The following is an 11,048-nucleotide window of genomic DNA, read 5'->3' on the forward strand; positions in this document are numbered from 1 at the left end:
CACAAGATAAAACCCAGACCGAGTTGGAGATTTGGCATTCCTCATTTCCTCATTACTTGGGAAAATTAAAATCTGTATGATATTTTACACAAAGTCCCGCCCTTAAAGCTTAAAATAAAACTCTGCTAAGTTCTTAGCATAACTGAGAATATATTTACTACTTTCCCAATGACTGGAGCCTATGCATGGGATGCAGGCTAAATTAAGCACTATAGCAAAGAGACTCTAATTAGCCACCTAGTAGACTAGTGCTCTACTAGAAATTGTGATGCTTTATTTCCTTCCAGTCCACATCTACTCATGAAAACTCTTTAAATATGACAGTCTCCACAAGAATTCTGGAGTACATCCATAGACTTCTGCATGCTATTTCTATATGCTCATTAGTATGTAGCTTCAGAGTTTAGAAAACAAAGGCCCCAAAGAACTTTTAAGGAAAGTCAAAACTGAGAAAGACTCAGGAATCTATAACTTGCTTGCTGGTTACTTCTGCGATAAGTGTCCATTATAGAAAGTGATGTAATTGATACAAAAGTGGTTAATAATACTTAGAACAATCATGGCTTTTGGGGAGTCCAGTAATAGAGCTCATGCTTCACATGATGAGGCTACTAATTCAACTCTCATCATCCAAAATCACTGTATCATTGTATCACTGCCATCCTGTTGCTCATCAATTTGCTCAAGTGGGCACCAGTAATGTCTCCATTGTGAGAGTTTTTTTGTTACTGTTTTTGGCGATCATCCAAAATAAACAAGTAAATTATCAAAAGATCAGGTTATACTACTCCTGGGTTTAAAATCCTCCAATACTTTCCCATGACATTTGGAATAAGATCTTTGAGTGACTCCTGCCCTGGTCATCTCTCTTTTCTCACTATCCACTTCCTTGTTGCTGGCAACTCTCCAGCCACACTGTCTCCACTCAGGAGTTTTGTTCAACTGTTCCTCGGAATGTTCTTGGTCTGATTTCCACTTGACTGGCTCCATCCTTTCATTTGTGCTCAGTTCAGAAGTCACTGCTTCCAAGTCTCTGACCACACTCTAAGTCACCAGCCTTTGCATTGCTTCCCTCCCATTTTCAAACTTTTCATCCTGCTTATCCCTGTCAGCCATGGCCTGGGCTCTCTGTCATTTTTTATTCCCCACTTGAATATAATCTCTAAGAAGACATAAATTTCTTCTGACCCATTCACAGCTTTTCACACAGTATCTAGAACATCATGGGATTCAGGTAACATTCAAATACTGTTGTATGTTCTAATGTTGTTGAATTGAAGATTGCACTGTCATTCAAATGAGTTACAGTTATGGGTAGCTGGTTATATTGATAACTAAGAGGTAAAAATGGAAAACACTGGACGTTATGCTCCTGTGACCAAGTTTTCACTAGAAGACAGAGCCAGCAGTAAAATGCCTCCATGCTTCGATGGCTGCATTGACTGAGCAAATATTTATTGAGTTACTCTCATGCTCACAGATCTACACCAAACCCTGAATCCATAATGAAAACAGACAACTTAATTCCTATGATCTTAAGTCCTTCATGGATGAAGGTTTAAAGTCATCTTAAGGAAAAATTCTTTAAAAGATGAATAAATTCCTCAAGGGAAGGCTCAGTGAGTTCCAATTCTTGAGACACTAAAATGACCTCTGGGTGGGGAAGGATCTGTGGACCGAGGGCCACACCTGGAGGTACTCAAGAATCTTTCTTGCCTTACTGGTGAAGGGGTGGGTGTTTGAGCATTGTATAACTGAGACTTTAACCTGAAAGCTTTGTAACTTTCCACATGGTGAATTAATAAAAGAATTAAAAAAAAAAAGAATCTTTCTTGCCTTGTGCTGAGGAGTGACCCATGCCTATGCTCAAGGGACCACCTGCTCAGTGGATCATATGCAGTGCTGGGGATTAAATTAGGCACAGTCACACGCAAGGCAAACACCTCACACCCTGTTCTATCTCTTTGGCCCTAAATTGACACGTCTTGAACATTTGTAGACCATGAGGATGCTAAACACAGAAATACATTGGATACTAAACACAAAACAACTACGGTGTGAACACATTGGGAATATAAAGTGGCAAATGGAATTGAAAATTAAATAATTGGGAATGAAAAGATGTGGAGTGGAAAATAAAGCAAGTTGCACTGGATTCTTATATTTGTAAACTGTGAGTGAATCAGGCAGTTAGGCAGATAGGGACGGGCCCCCACATGGCAATGAGTTCTTAGGAAGTAATAAAACCCAACTATTCCTGAGGCTGCTAAAAATTCACCTTCTAAACACAGGAACTAAATCCTGACATAACCTCACCTGATGCCAGCAACAAATCCAGAAAAGGCTGGATGTCTCCAATGAGCAGCTACAGCAGGAACAAATGCCAGGAAAGGATTTCCCCTTGGCAACCACCTTAGCAAGAAATTCTTACTTAGGTAGATAGCCCATGTGGGGCAGGTTGAGAGAAACCATATAAAAGTCAACTTGAGGAGCTGGAGGAGTAGCACATCAGGTAGGGCGTTTGCCTTGCAAGAGGCCAACCCGGGTCCAATTCCCAGCATCCTATATGGTCCCCCGAGCACCACCAGGAGTAATTCCTGAGTGCATGAGCCAGGAGTAATTCCTGTGCATCGCCAGGTGTGACCCAAAAACCAAAAAAAAAAAATACAGTCAACTTGAACAAAGGAAGCACATGCATGTGGTGCTCGATCATATGTGCTGCCCACATCTTCCCTCATGAGATGTGGGAAGGTATCATGGATGCATACAAATTATGTTCCTTTTCAGTTGGAATCCTGATGAAGTTATTCCTAGAAGTTAGTAATACTAGTGATATGAGGATGTATCAGAAGTTAAGGGCTCCACCTATAGTTTGAAGACTGGTATCCACAGTCCCTCAGAATTATTTCTTGGGAAAGTGATTTTTTCTCTTGAAGGTCTTCATTATGTGTGTAAGTGTCTATGTGTTTTGCTATAATTAATATTCACAGTGAATAAGGGGTCAGTTTTATTTCAAATGAATTTCCTTGTGTTACCTGGCAGTTACTTGCATCCTCCTAATTCACAGGCTTTGTTTTAGATTAGTGTTCTATTCTCAAAGTTGTGATTTACAACAAGAATAAAATGAAATAAGACATGCTTTGTTTTGCTTTGGGGCCACACCCTGCAAGGTCAGGGCTGACTTCTGACTCTGCACTCAAAATTCAGTCCTGTCAGGCCTGGGAACTCTATGGGGTGCCAGAGATTGAACCCAGGTCAGCAGCATGTAAGGCAGATGACCTACCTACTGTAGTCCTATCACTCCAGCCCTTAGAATCATTTTACTTACACATTTTGTTATTAATTTTATTTCTTATTTGGGGTTTACAAAGTCATTTATAAATAAGTAATTGGCAGTTGGCTGGAGCAATACCACAGCAGGTAGGGTGTTTGCCTTGCATGCGACTGGCCCAGGTTCGATTCCTATGTCCCTTTCGGAGAGCCCGGCAAGCTACCGAAAGTATCCCGCACACACGGCAGAGCCTGGCAAGCTACCTGTACCATATTCAATATGCCAAAAACAGTAACAACTAGTCTTACAAAGGAGATGTTACTGGTGCCTGCTCAAGCAAATTGGTGAACAAGGGGATGGCAGTGCTACAGTGCTACAATTGGCAGCTCTGGCTGGGTATTATAATATGGAATGAGATAAAAAGAATTGCATGCTACTATTATATCACTGTATCACTGTCATCCCCTTGTTCATCGATTTGCGCTAGCGGGCGCCAGTAGCATCCCCATTCATCCCTGTCGCATGCTAGTGTAGCCCAATGGCATACTGGGGGCCCTTTCAGGGTCGGGGGAGAATGAGGACTCAATTGTTACTGTTTTTGGCATATGGAGTCCACCACGGGTAGCTTGCCAGGCCCTTCAGTGCGGGTGGGATACTCTCACTGATACATACATAATAATACATACATAATAATAGTATCACTGTATCACTGCCATCCCGTTGTTCATCGATTTACTCAAGCAGGCGCCAGTAAGGTCTTCATTCGTTCCAGCCCTGAGATTTTAGCAGTCTCTCCTTACTTGTCATTCCCAAGATTGGAGGCTTCTTTCACGGTTAGGGGAATGAGACCTCTTACTGTTACTGTTTTTGGCGCTTGCCAGGCTCTGGCATAATAATAATTATTATTATCATTATACATACATAATAATACATACATATTTACATAATACATACACATTAGATACATACACTGATTATGTATCTAATATAATGAAAATGTTGTCTGTAGAGTAAGACACTCAAAAATCTTTCTTCGCTTAGTGGTCAGAAATGGCTGTACAGGGAATCTGACAAACAACCAGGGCAATTTAGCAGAGGGTGATAGGAACTGCACTGTTCTATCAAGAAATGAAAAACACATGGCATTTAGGAAGAGTAATCTTTGCATGGCTTATTCCACTACCTAAAATGTTCTTTTGTTAGTGTGAAGATAAATTGCAGAGTAGTGTTTACCCCATTAGTCACTAATCTTCCTCAACAAAAAAGCCTCTTTATAATATAGATACCTGAATGCTACCATTATATACTCCTTGAAACATTTATACAGACATTCAAACAATATTTATTGAGTAGGTCATTCAATAAACCTCAATTAACAGTATCAAGCACTTTTTAATAAAGGAGTAGGTATATACATTTGAGCAAGTAGACAATAAAAAATCCATGCTTTCAAAGATCTATGATTTAACAAGGAGCCTACTAGGGTGAGGATGTGATGGATTATTATGAGAAATCATCCCCTAACAGAATACCCCAAGGTTTGGGTATTCCCTAGGCAAACACACACCCAGGAAAGAACAGTAGGCAAGCATAGAATCGATGACAAAGTATCTTCCAGCTGCAAACTTGTGCCAGGAAAACATAGACTAATACTGTTTAGGGTCTTTTAGATTTGGGAACAATATGACCAAAAAGAGAACAGGAAACTGCCACAACCTTATTTATTTTGGTTTGGGAGCCACACCTGGCCATGCTCAGGGCTTACTCCTGGCTCTGGATTCAGGAGGAGCTCAGTGGACTGGGTGCAAGACTGGTGCCCTGCCCGCTGAACTATATCTCCTGCCCCAACACTTTATATTTTATGCATTTTTATATTCTTTATATAACACTTTATATTCTACTGATTTGCCGTGTGAACTACCCAAGCCTCTGCTCTCCTTGTACCTATGGCATGTTGACAGACTTACTAACTGTCCTTGATGTCTCTGCCATCTTCAAGAGTGACTCACCTGTTGGGCTCTGGTGGGGTCGGGGGAGCAATATTACATTGTATTGACCTGTCTTGAGACCACTGATGGCTGCCCAGGTGACCCTAAATCTTGGACAATCCACATGTTTGTCTACATAGGTGTTTGTCTCATTCTCTGTGACTGGCCCTGATGGATGAAGGTTAAAAGTGACAATTGGATTTGGCAGATGAGAAACAGTTTAGACAGGTTATAGCCAATTATTGTGATAAAGAAATTACACCATCTATTAGAAAATCACAAGTAGTATGGGATAATTGGGGATTTATAAAGGGAATCAGAATAATAAAAGTAGTCCTTGAAAGCAGTTGTAGTTTAAAATAGTGTCGTATCTGGATCAAAGTGCTAGTCCAGTGAGTAAGGCATTTGCTTTGCACATGGTGGACCTGGGTTCAACCCCTGCCATCCCATCCCATATGGTCCCATGAACCCTTGAGGATTGTCCTCATACATGGTAAGCACTCTACTAATTGTTCTATCAATCCAGCCCTAGAACTGTGTGTGTGTGAGTGAGAGAGAGAGAGAGAGAGAGAGAGAGAGAGAGAGAGAGAGAGAGAGAGAGAGAGAGAGAGAATAGAGATAGAGAGATTTGGGGCCAGCCCCAGGGGTACTCAAGTACTGCTGTCTGTGTGCTCAGGAGTGACTCCTGGTGGTGCTCAGGGACCAGATGTGGTGCTGGAGATAGAACCAGGGTCAGTCACATTATTGCTCAATCCCTGGAGTAGAAATATATTTTAGAATTGAACAAAAGACGACCCAGTTGGAGCCCGTGCAAAGACACAATTAGAAAATTTTCTGGTGAAGAATCAGCCAAGGCTGCAGGGGCTAATTTCATTGTAAAACTGCAGAGATGAGAAGAGACAGACAGATGCTCAAAGACTAACTCATTTATTGTGTGTGATTTTTTAAATAGAAAATACTTGCTGATCCCTTATTAACAAAAGGAACATAGAAAGAAGGAAGGAAATTAAGAAAGAAGAAATAAAGAGATGGAAGGAAGGGAGGAAGGGAGGACGGAAGGAAGGAAGGGAGGGAGGGAGGGAGGGAGGGAGGGAGGGAGGGAGGGAGGAAGGAAGGAAGGAAGGAAGGAAGGAAGGAAGGAAGGAAGGAAGGAAGGAAGGAAGGAAGGAAGGAAAAAAGGGAAGGAAGGAAGGAAGGAAGGAAGGAAGGAAGGAAGGAAGGAAGGAAAAAAGGGAAGGAAGGAAGGAAGGAAGGAAGGAAGGAAGGAAGGAAGGAAAGAAGGAAGGAAGCAAGGAAGGAAGGAAGGAAGGAAAAAAGGGAAGGAAGGAAGGAAGGAAGGAAGGAAGGAAGGAAGGAAGGAAGGAAGGAAGGAAGGAAGGAAGGAAAAAAGGGAAGGAAGGAAGGAAGGAAGGAAGGAAGGAAGGAAGGAAGGAAGGAAAGAAGGAAGGAAGCAAGGAAGGAAGGAAGGAAGGAAGGAAAAAAGGGAAGGAAGGAAGGAAGGAAGGAAGGAAGGAAGGAAGGAAGGAAGGAAGGAAGGAAGGAAAAAAGGGAAGGAAGGAAGGAAGGAAGGAAGGAAGGGAAGGAAGGGAGGAAAAAAGGAAAAGGGAATAAAGAAAGGAAAAGTGAAGAAAGAAAGGAAAAGGAAGGGAAGAATGGAAAAGGAAAAGTAGAAGAAAGGGGCCTTATAGGCCATTGTAAGAATGTTGGCTTTAACTCTGACAATAATTCAGACCTATCGGAGAGTTTGAATGGAAAAGGGGTAGCAACTCATGTTTTGAAAGAAACATTATGGTGGCTCTTTGACAAATATTAGGGCCACAAAAAAACGAATTAGGATTTAGTGTTGGATATTAACCCTAAGTGCTTTAGGCTTATTCAGTGAATTGTCTCCTTTCCTCCTCCTAGAGGAATTTATATTACCCTTGCTAGCACCCCTAATTTAGTTAAAGCTTATTTGTAATCTTTCCCTCACATTGTCACAGTCCCCCATGTTAATCTCGATTGCTTGTAAAACAAAACTTTCTGGTAATTCTGAACTCTTATTGATACTGCTTTGTATTTGAATGCTGTATATTTGTACTTGTTTTTCTGTTTCACCTAGAGCCTTTTTATATGTTACCATAGAGCAATGTTCTTTGGTTAAACACAGAAAGACCATTAATGCTGTGTTCCTAATATTTGGTAGTTGATTGACTCTGAAATATATCTGCTCCTGGGCATAATTATTTGATCATAACTACTTGACTCAGGCTTCAGTTTCTGTAGTTCCTGATACCCCAAAGGGGAGGTCCCGCTGTGGGACTAGGATGGACCCGGGGCAAGTGGCAAAACTACCGGGCAGCGAAATGGGACATTCTAGAAAGCATAAATGCATGGTTTTCATACAAACTGTTACAACTTTAGAGACAGGACCCCCCTGGGGAAGGACTAGCTGAACTGGCCTGAGGACTTAGTCTAAGATTTACGGTGAAAGCCTTGCTTGCACTCAGAGCCCAGACAACCAAGTTTAAAACCCTGTTTGCTCTCAGCCCAGAGAACTAAGTGTTGGGATCTTTGCCTCTTGCTGTGTTTATCCAAACAACTGCTAGTATTGATAACTTAATACAATTAGAGGGAAACCTAAAAGCAATACAGTTGCCCCTGGGAGACAGTGTGTCTCCTTGAGTTGACCTCCCTAAAAGAATTTCCTCTACCAAATGTTTATCTATGTAAATGACCACCACACCTGTGCTTACCTCAACCCCCCTTCAGATGTTCTATTAAGTATGCTAGCAACCCTGCATTAAAGGGGCCATTTTCACCATCTGACTGTGGTCCCCAGCCTCCCTGTCTCCCTGTCTCTCTGTGTCTCTGTTGGGGGGCCCTGGGGAGGTGGAGAGGCAGGGAAGCGGCTCAAGGCTACCGAATGCACACAGGTGTCCAGCAGCAGCAGAGGCCACGAGAGATCTTCATCTTTTCTTTTTTGTTTAAACAATTTAGGTCATAAGATATACTGGTGTATCACAAGGCCACAAAAGCAACTGATATAATTTAGCAGGACGTTCAGAAAACTTTTGGGGGACCCACACTTGGTTGTTCTCAGGGCTTACTCCCTGTGCACAGGAATCTCTCCTGGCAGGTTCAGGGGACCATATGATATGCTAGTGTTTGAACTTGGCTCAACTAGTTCCAATGCAAGTTCCTATAAGCGCTTTGACATCTTTTAGATCCTGCGTGAGCATCTAGCAAGTTAATTCCCAGTTTCAACATAAGATCATCTTACATTCCCTTCCGTGCTCTCCATCGTTGCAGAGCTGCATTTTGGGGAGTCATTATAATAAAGAGCTAAAATAGTTTGAATATCGGTGTGAGGCAGGAAACAAGGCTGGCTATGTTTAAGTCCCAGGCTCTAGATGTCGCTACCTGCAGAACAGCAACACACATTCCATTAACAGTACTGTGTTTAGTTAAGAATGGAAAGGAAAAGATCTTAAAATTTTATATGTACTGGTTTCAAATATTTGTTGCTGGAACACTGTACTGTCTTACAGGCTCTTGTTCTATTGAAGTGTTGTGGTTTTTGTTTGTTTGTTTGTTTGTTTTTTTTCTGTGACTGCCCTAACCAATCACCTGGTAGCTTACACATCAGAAGACAAAAAATCCACACTCCTGGAAGCCAGAAATTTAACAGACACATCACTGGGACAATAGTGTCAGCCAGGATACATGCCTTCTCTAGAAGGTCTTTAGCCTGCATTTTCTCTTAACTTCTGATAACTGCCAGGCAGCTTGTCTGGTGGCTAATACACTCATGTCTTGGCTTACATGGTCACATGACCTTCTCTTCTACCTGCAGCATCTTCTTCTGCCTCCATTTTGTCATAACAAATGTTATGCCATTGATTCACCTGATAATGCACCAGATCTCTCCATGGCCAGCCATAGCATCCATTCAATCAAGTTTTTACTAAACAAAGGAACATTTGCAGGGTTGACGATCTCTTTGAATGGCCATTAGCCAGTCTACATCATGAGGTTGTTAACCATCTAAAACTACGTGAACTGGACTGTATGTTGTATGTGTGTGAATCTTTTATTTTTTGTGCTTGAGCCACACCTGATGGTGCTCAGAGATTCCTCTTGGCTCTGCGCTCAGGGATCACTCCTGACAGGGTTCAGGGGAACATATGGAGTGTCAGGGAGCTAATCCAGGCCTACTGCATGCAAGGCAAGCATCCTACCCTCTGTACTGTGTCTCCTCTCACTGTCAATATTTCCTTTAGCCTATGTATGAGACATCTAGGGCTCTGTCCATCTATAAAGTGTAGAAACCTCTCCAATATTGTAGGTCCATACAACAGAATATTAGTCATATGAAGTACTGACACACTGTAACACAATGAACTTTGAAAGCACCAGGTTTTGACAAAGGCAGTCACAATGGCACATATCTTAGGATCCATGTATATGAAGTGTTCAGAGGACACAAATTCATAAAGAGAAAAGGAGAATGTTGCCAGGAACCAGAGAGGAGAGACAATGGAGAGGTCAGTGGGTAGTAAAGAGGCTGTTTTTGGCAATGATGACAATGGGATAGATAAAATACTGGTAACACTTGCAAAGCTAGCAAGTATACCAAATGCCACGGAAGTTAGTCTCAAATGATGGATCCAACAAAATATCTTTATGCAGATGTGTATTTTAAAAGGGTCTAGGTTCTCTCTCCTTCACTCAATCCCTAGAAGCACCTAGGAAAATTGCGAATAACTGTTGGGTTGTAACAAATTGTTTTCTGCAAACCCTACATTAGCAAAACAAAGTACACCTTACCTTCTCATTGTAGCAATATAAGGTGTCAGGACAGTCCCCCTTTGGGCCATAATCAGTGTGCTGGCCAAAGTGTTGTTACTATTTTCCCCTTAAAGAAACACTGAAAAGAGGTCACTTTAAAGCCCCTTCCACCGCCCCTCAAAAGAAAAAGGAGTCCACCACTCTCAATGTTGTGCAGCTTGCTTTGTGTTTCTTTAGTCCTTGCATCTGTAAACTCGGGGGTTATTTTGGAGTCACATCACGTGGTGCTGGTGGTGGCAGGAACCAGGCTTCCTGCCCAAGATCCAGCAAGGAACTCCAGAATGAATTTCGGCCATTTGAGCTATCTCTGGCCTTGTATTTGATCTTCAATTTTAACCCTATTTTATTTGTTCTGACCTGTTTTTGTTGTTCCTCTCATTTAAGGAATAAAATTTTTCACTAAAAAAACATTTTCACGTAAACCACCAACTTTCCCATGATGACAACCTGGTGCCCCTGTGCCTGTCCTTCCCCATTTCCTTCCCTTTCATCCATCACCCCCTAACTTTCCTAGCACCATCTCTTCCCACCAACGGCTTCCCAGCTGAAAGGAGAACCGGTACCAACCGCTTCGGGAGTGGCGACCTAGTGCGCATGTCCCAGTCTGGTACCTCCCCACGGCCCAGCCCTCAGCGCCATTTATAGCATTGATTCTTGAATGAACCTCCATGAACAGCAGCATTTACAGCAGGCTGCAGGCACCAGGAACCGAGAAAGACCACCTAGCCGGCCCTTAAAGCTAATATATTTTGAGCTCCCCCTCCAGTAGTGTCAGGGTTCTGTGGCCTGAAAGCCGGCTTGGCCACCTTGGGGAGTTTGCAAAATCCAAAGAACTTACATAGGCATATGGACCACATTGTTGAACCTCGCTTGCGAAGTGGCACCATAATACCGGCTCTGAGTATTGTTGGGAAGACGAAGCGAAACGGTGCATCTAGAGGTGCTGACCATAGGGCCTG

The sequence above is a fragment of the Sorex araneus genome, chromosome 1 (genome assembly GCF_027595985.1).
Source record: "Sorex araneus isolate mSorAra2 chromosome 1, mSorAra2.pri, whole genome shotgun sequence".
NCBI lineage: Eukaryota > Metazoa > Chordata > Mammalia > Eulipotyphla > Soricidae > Sorex > Sorex araneus.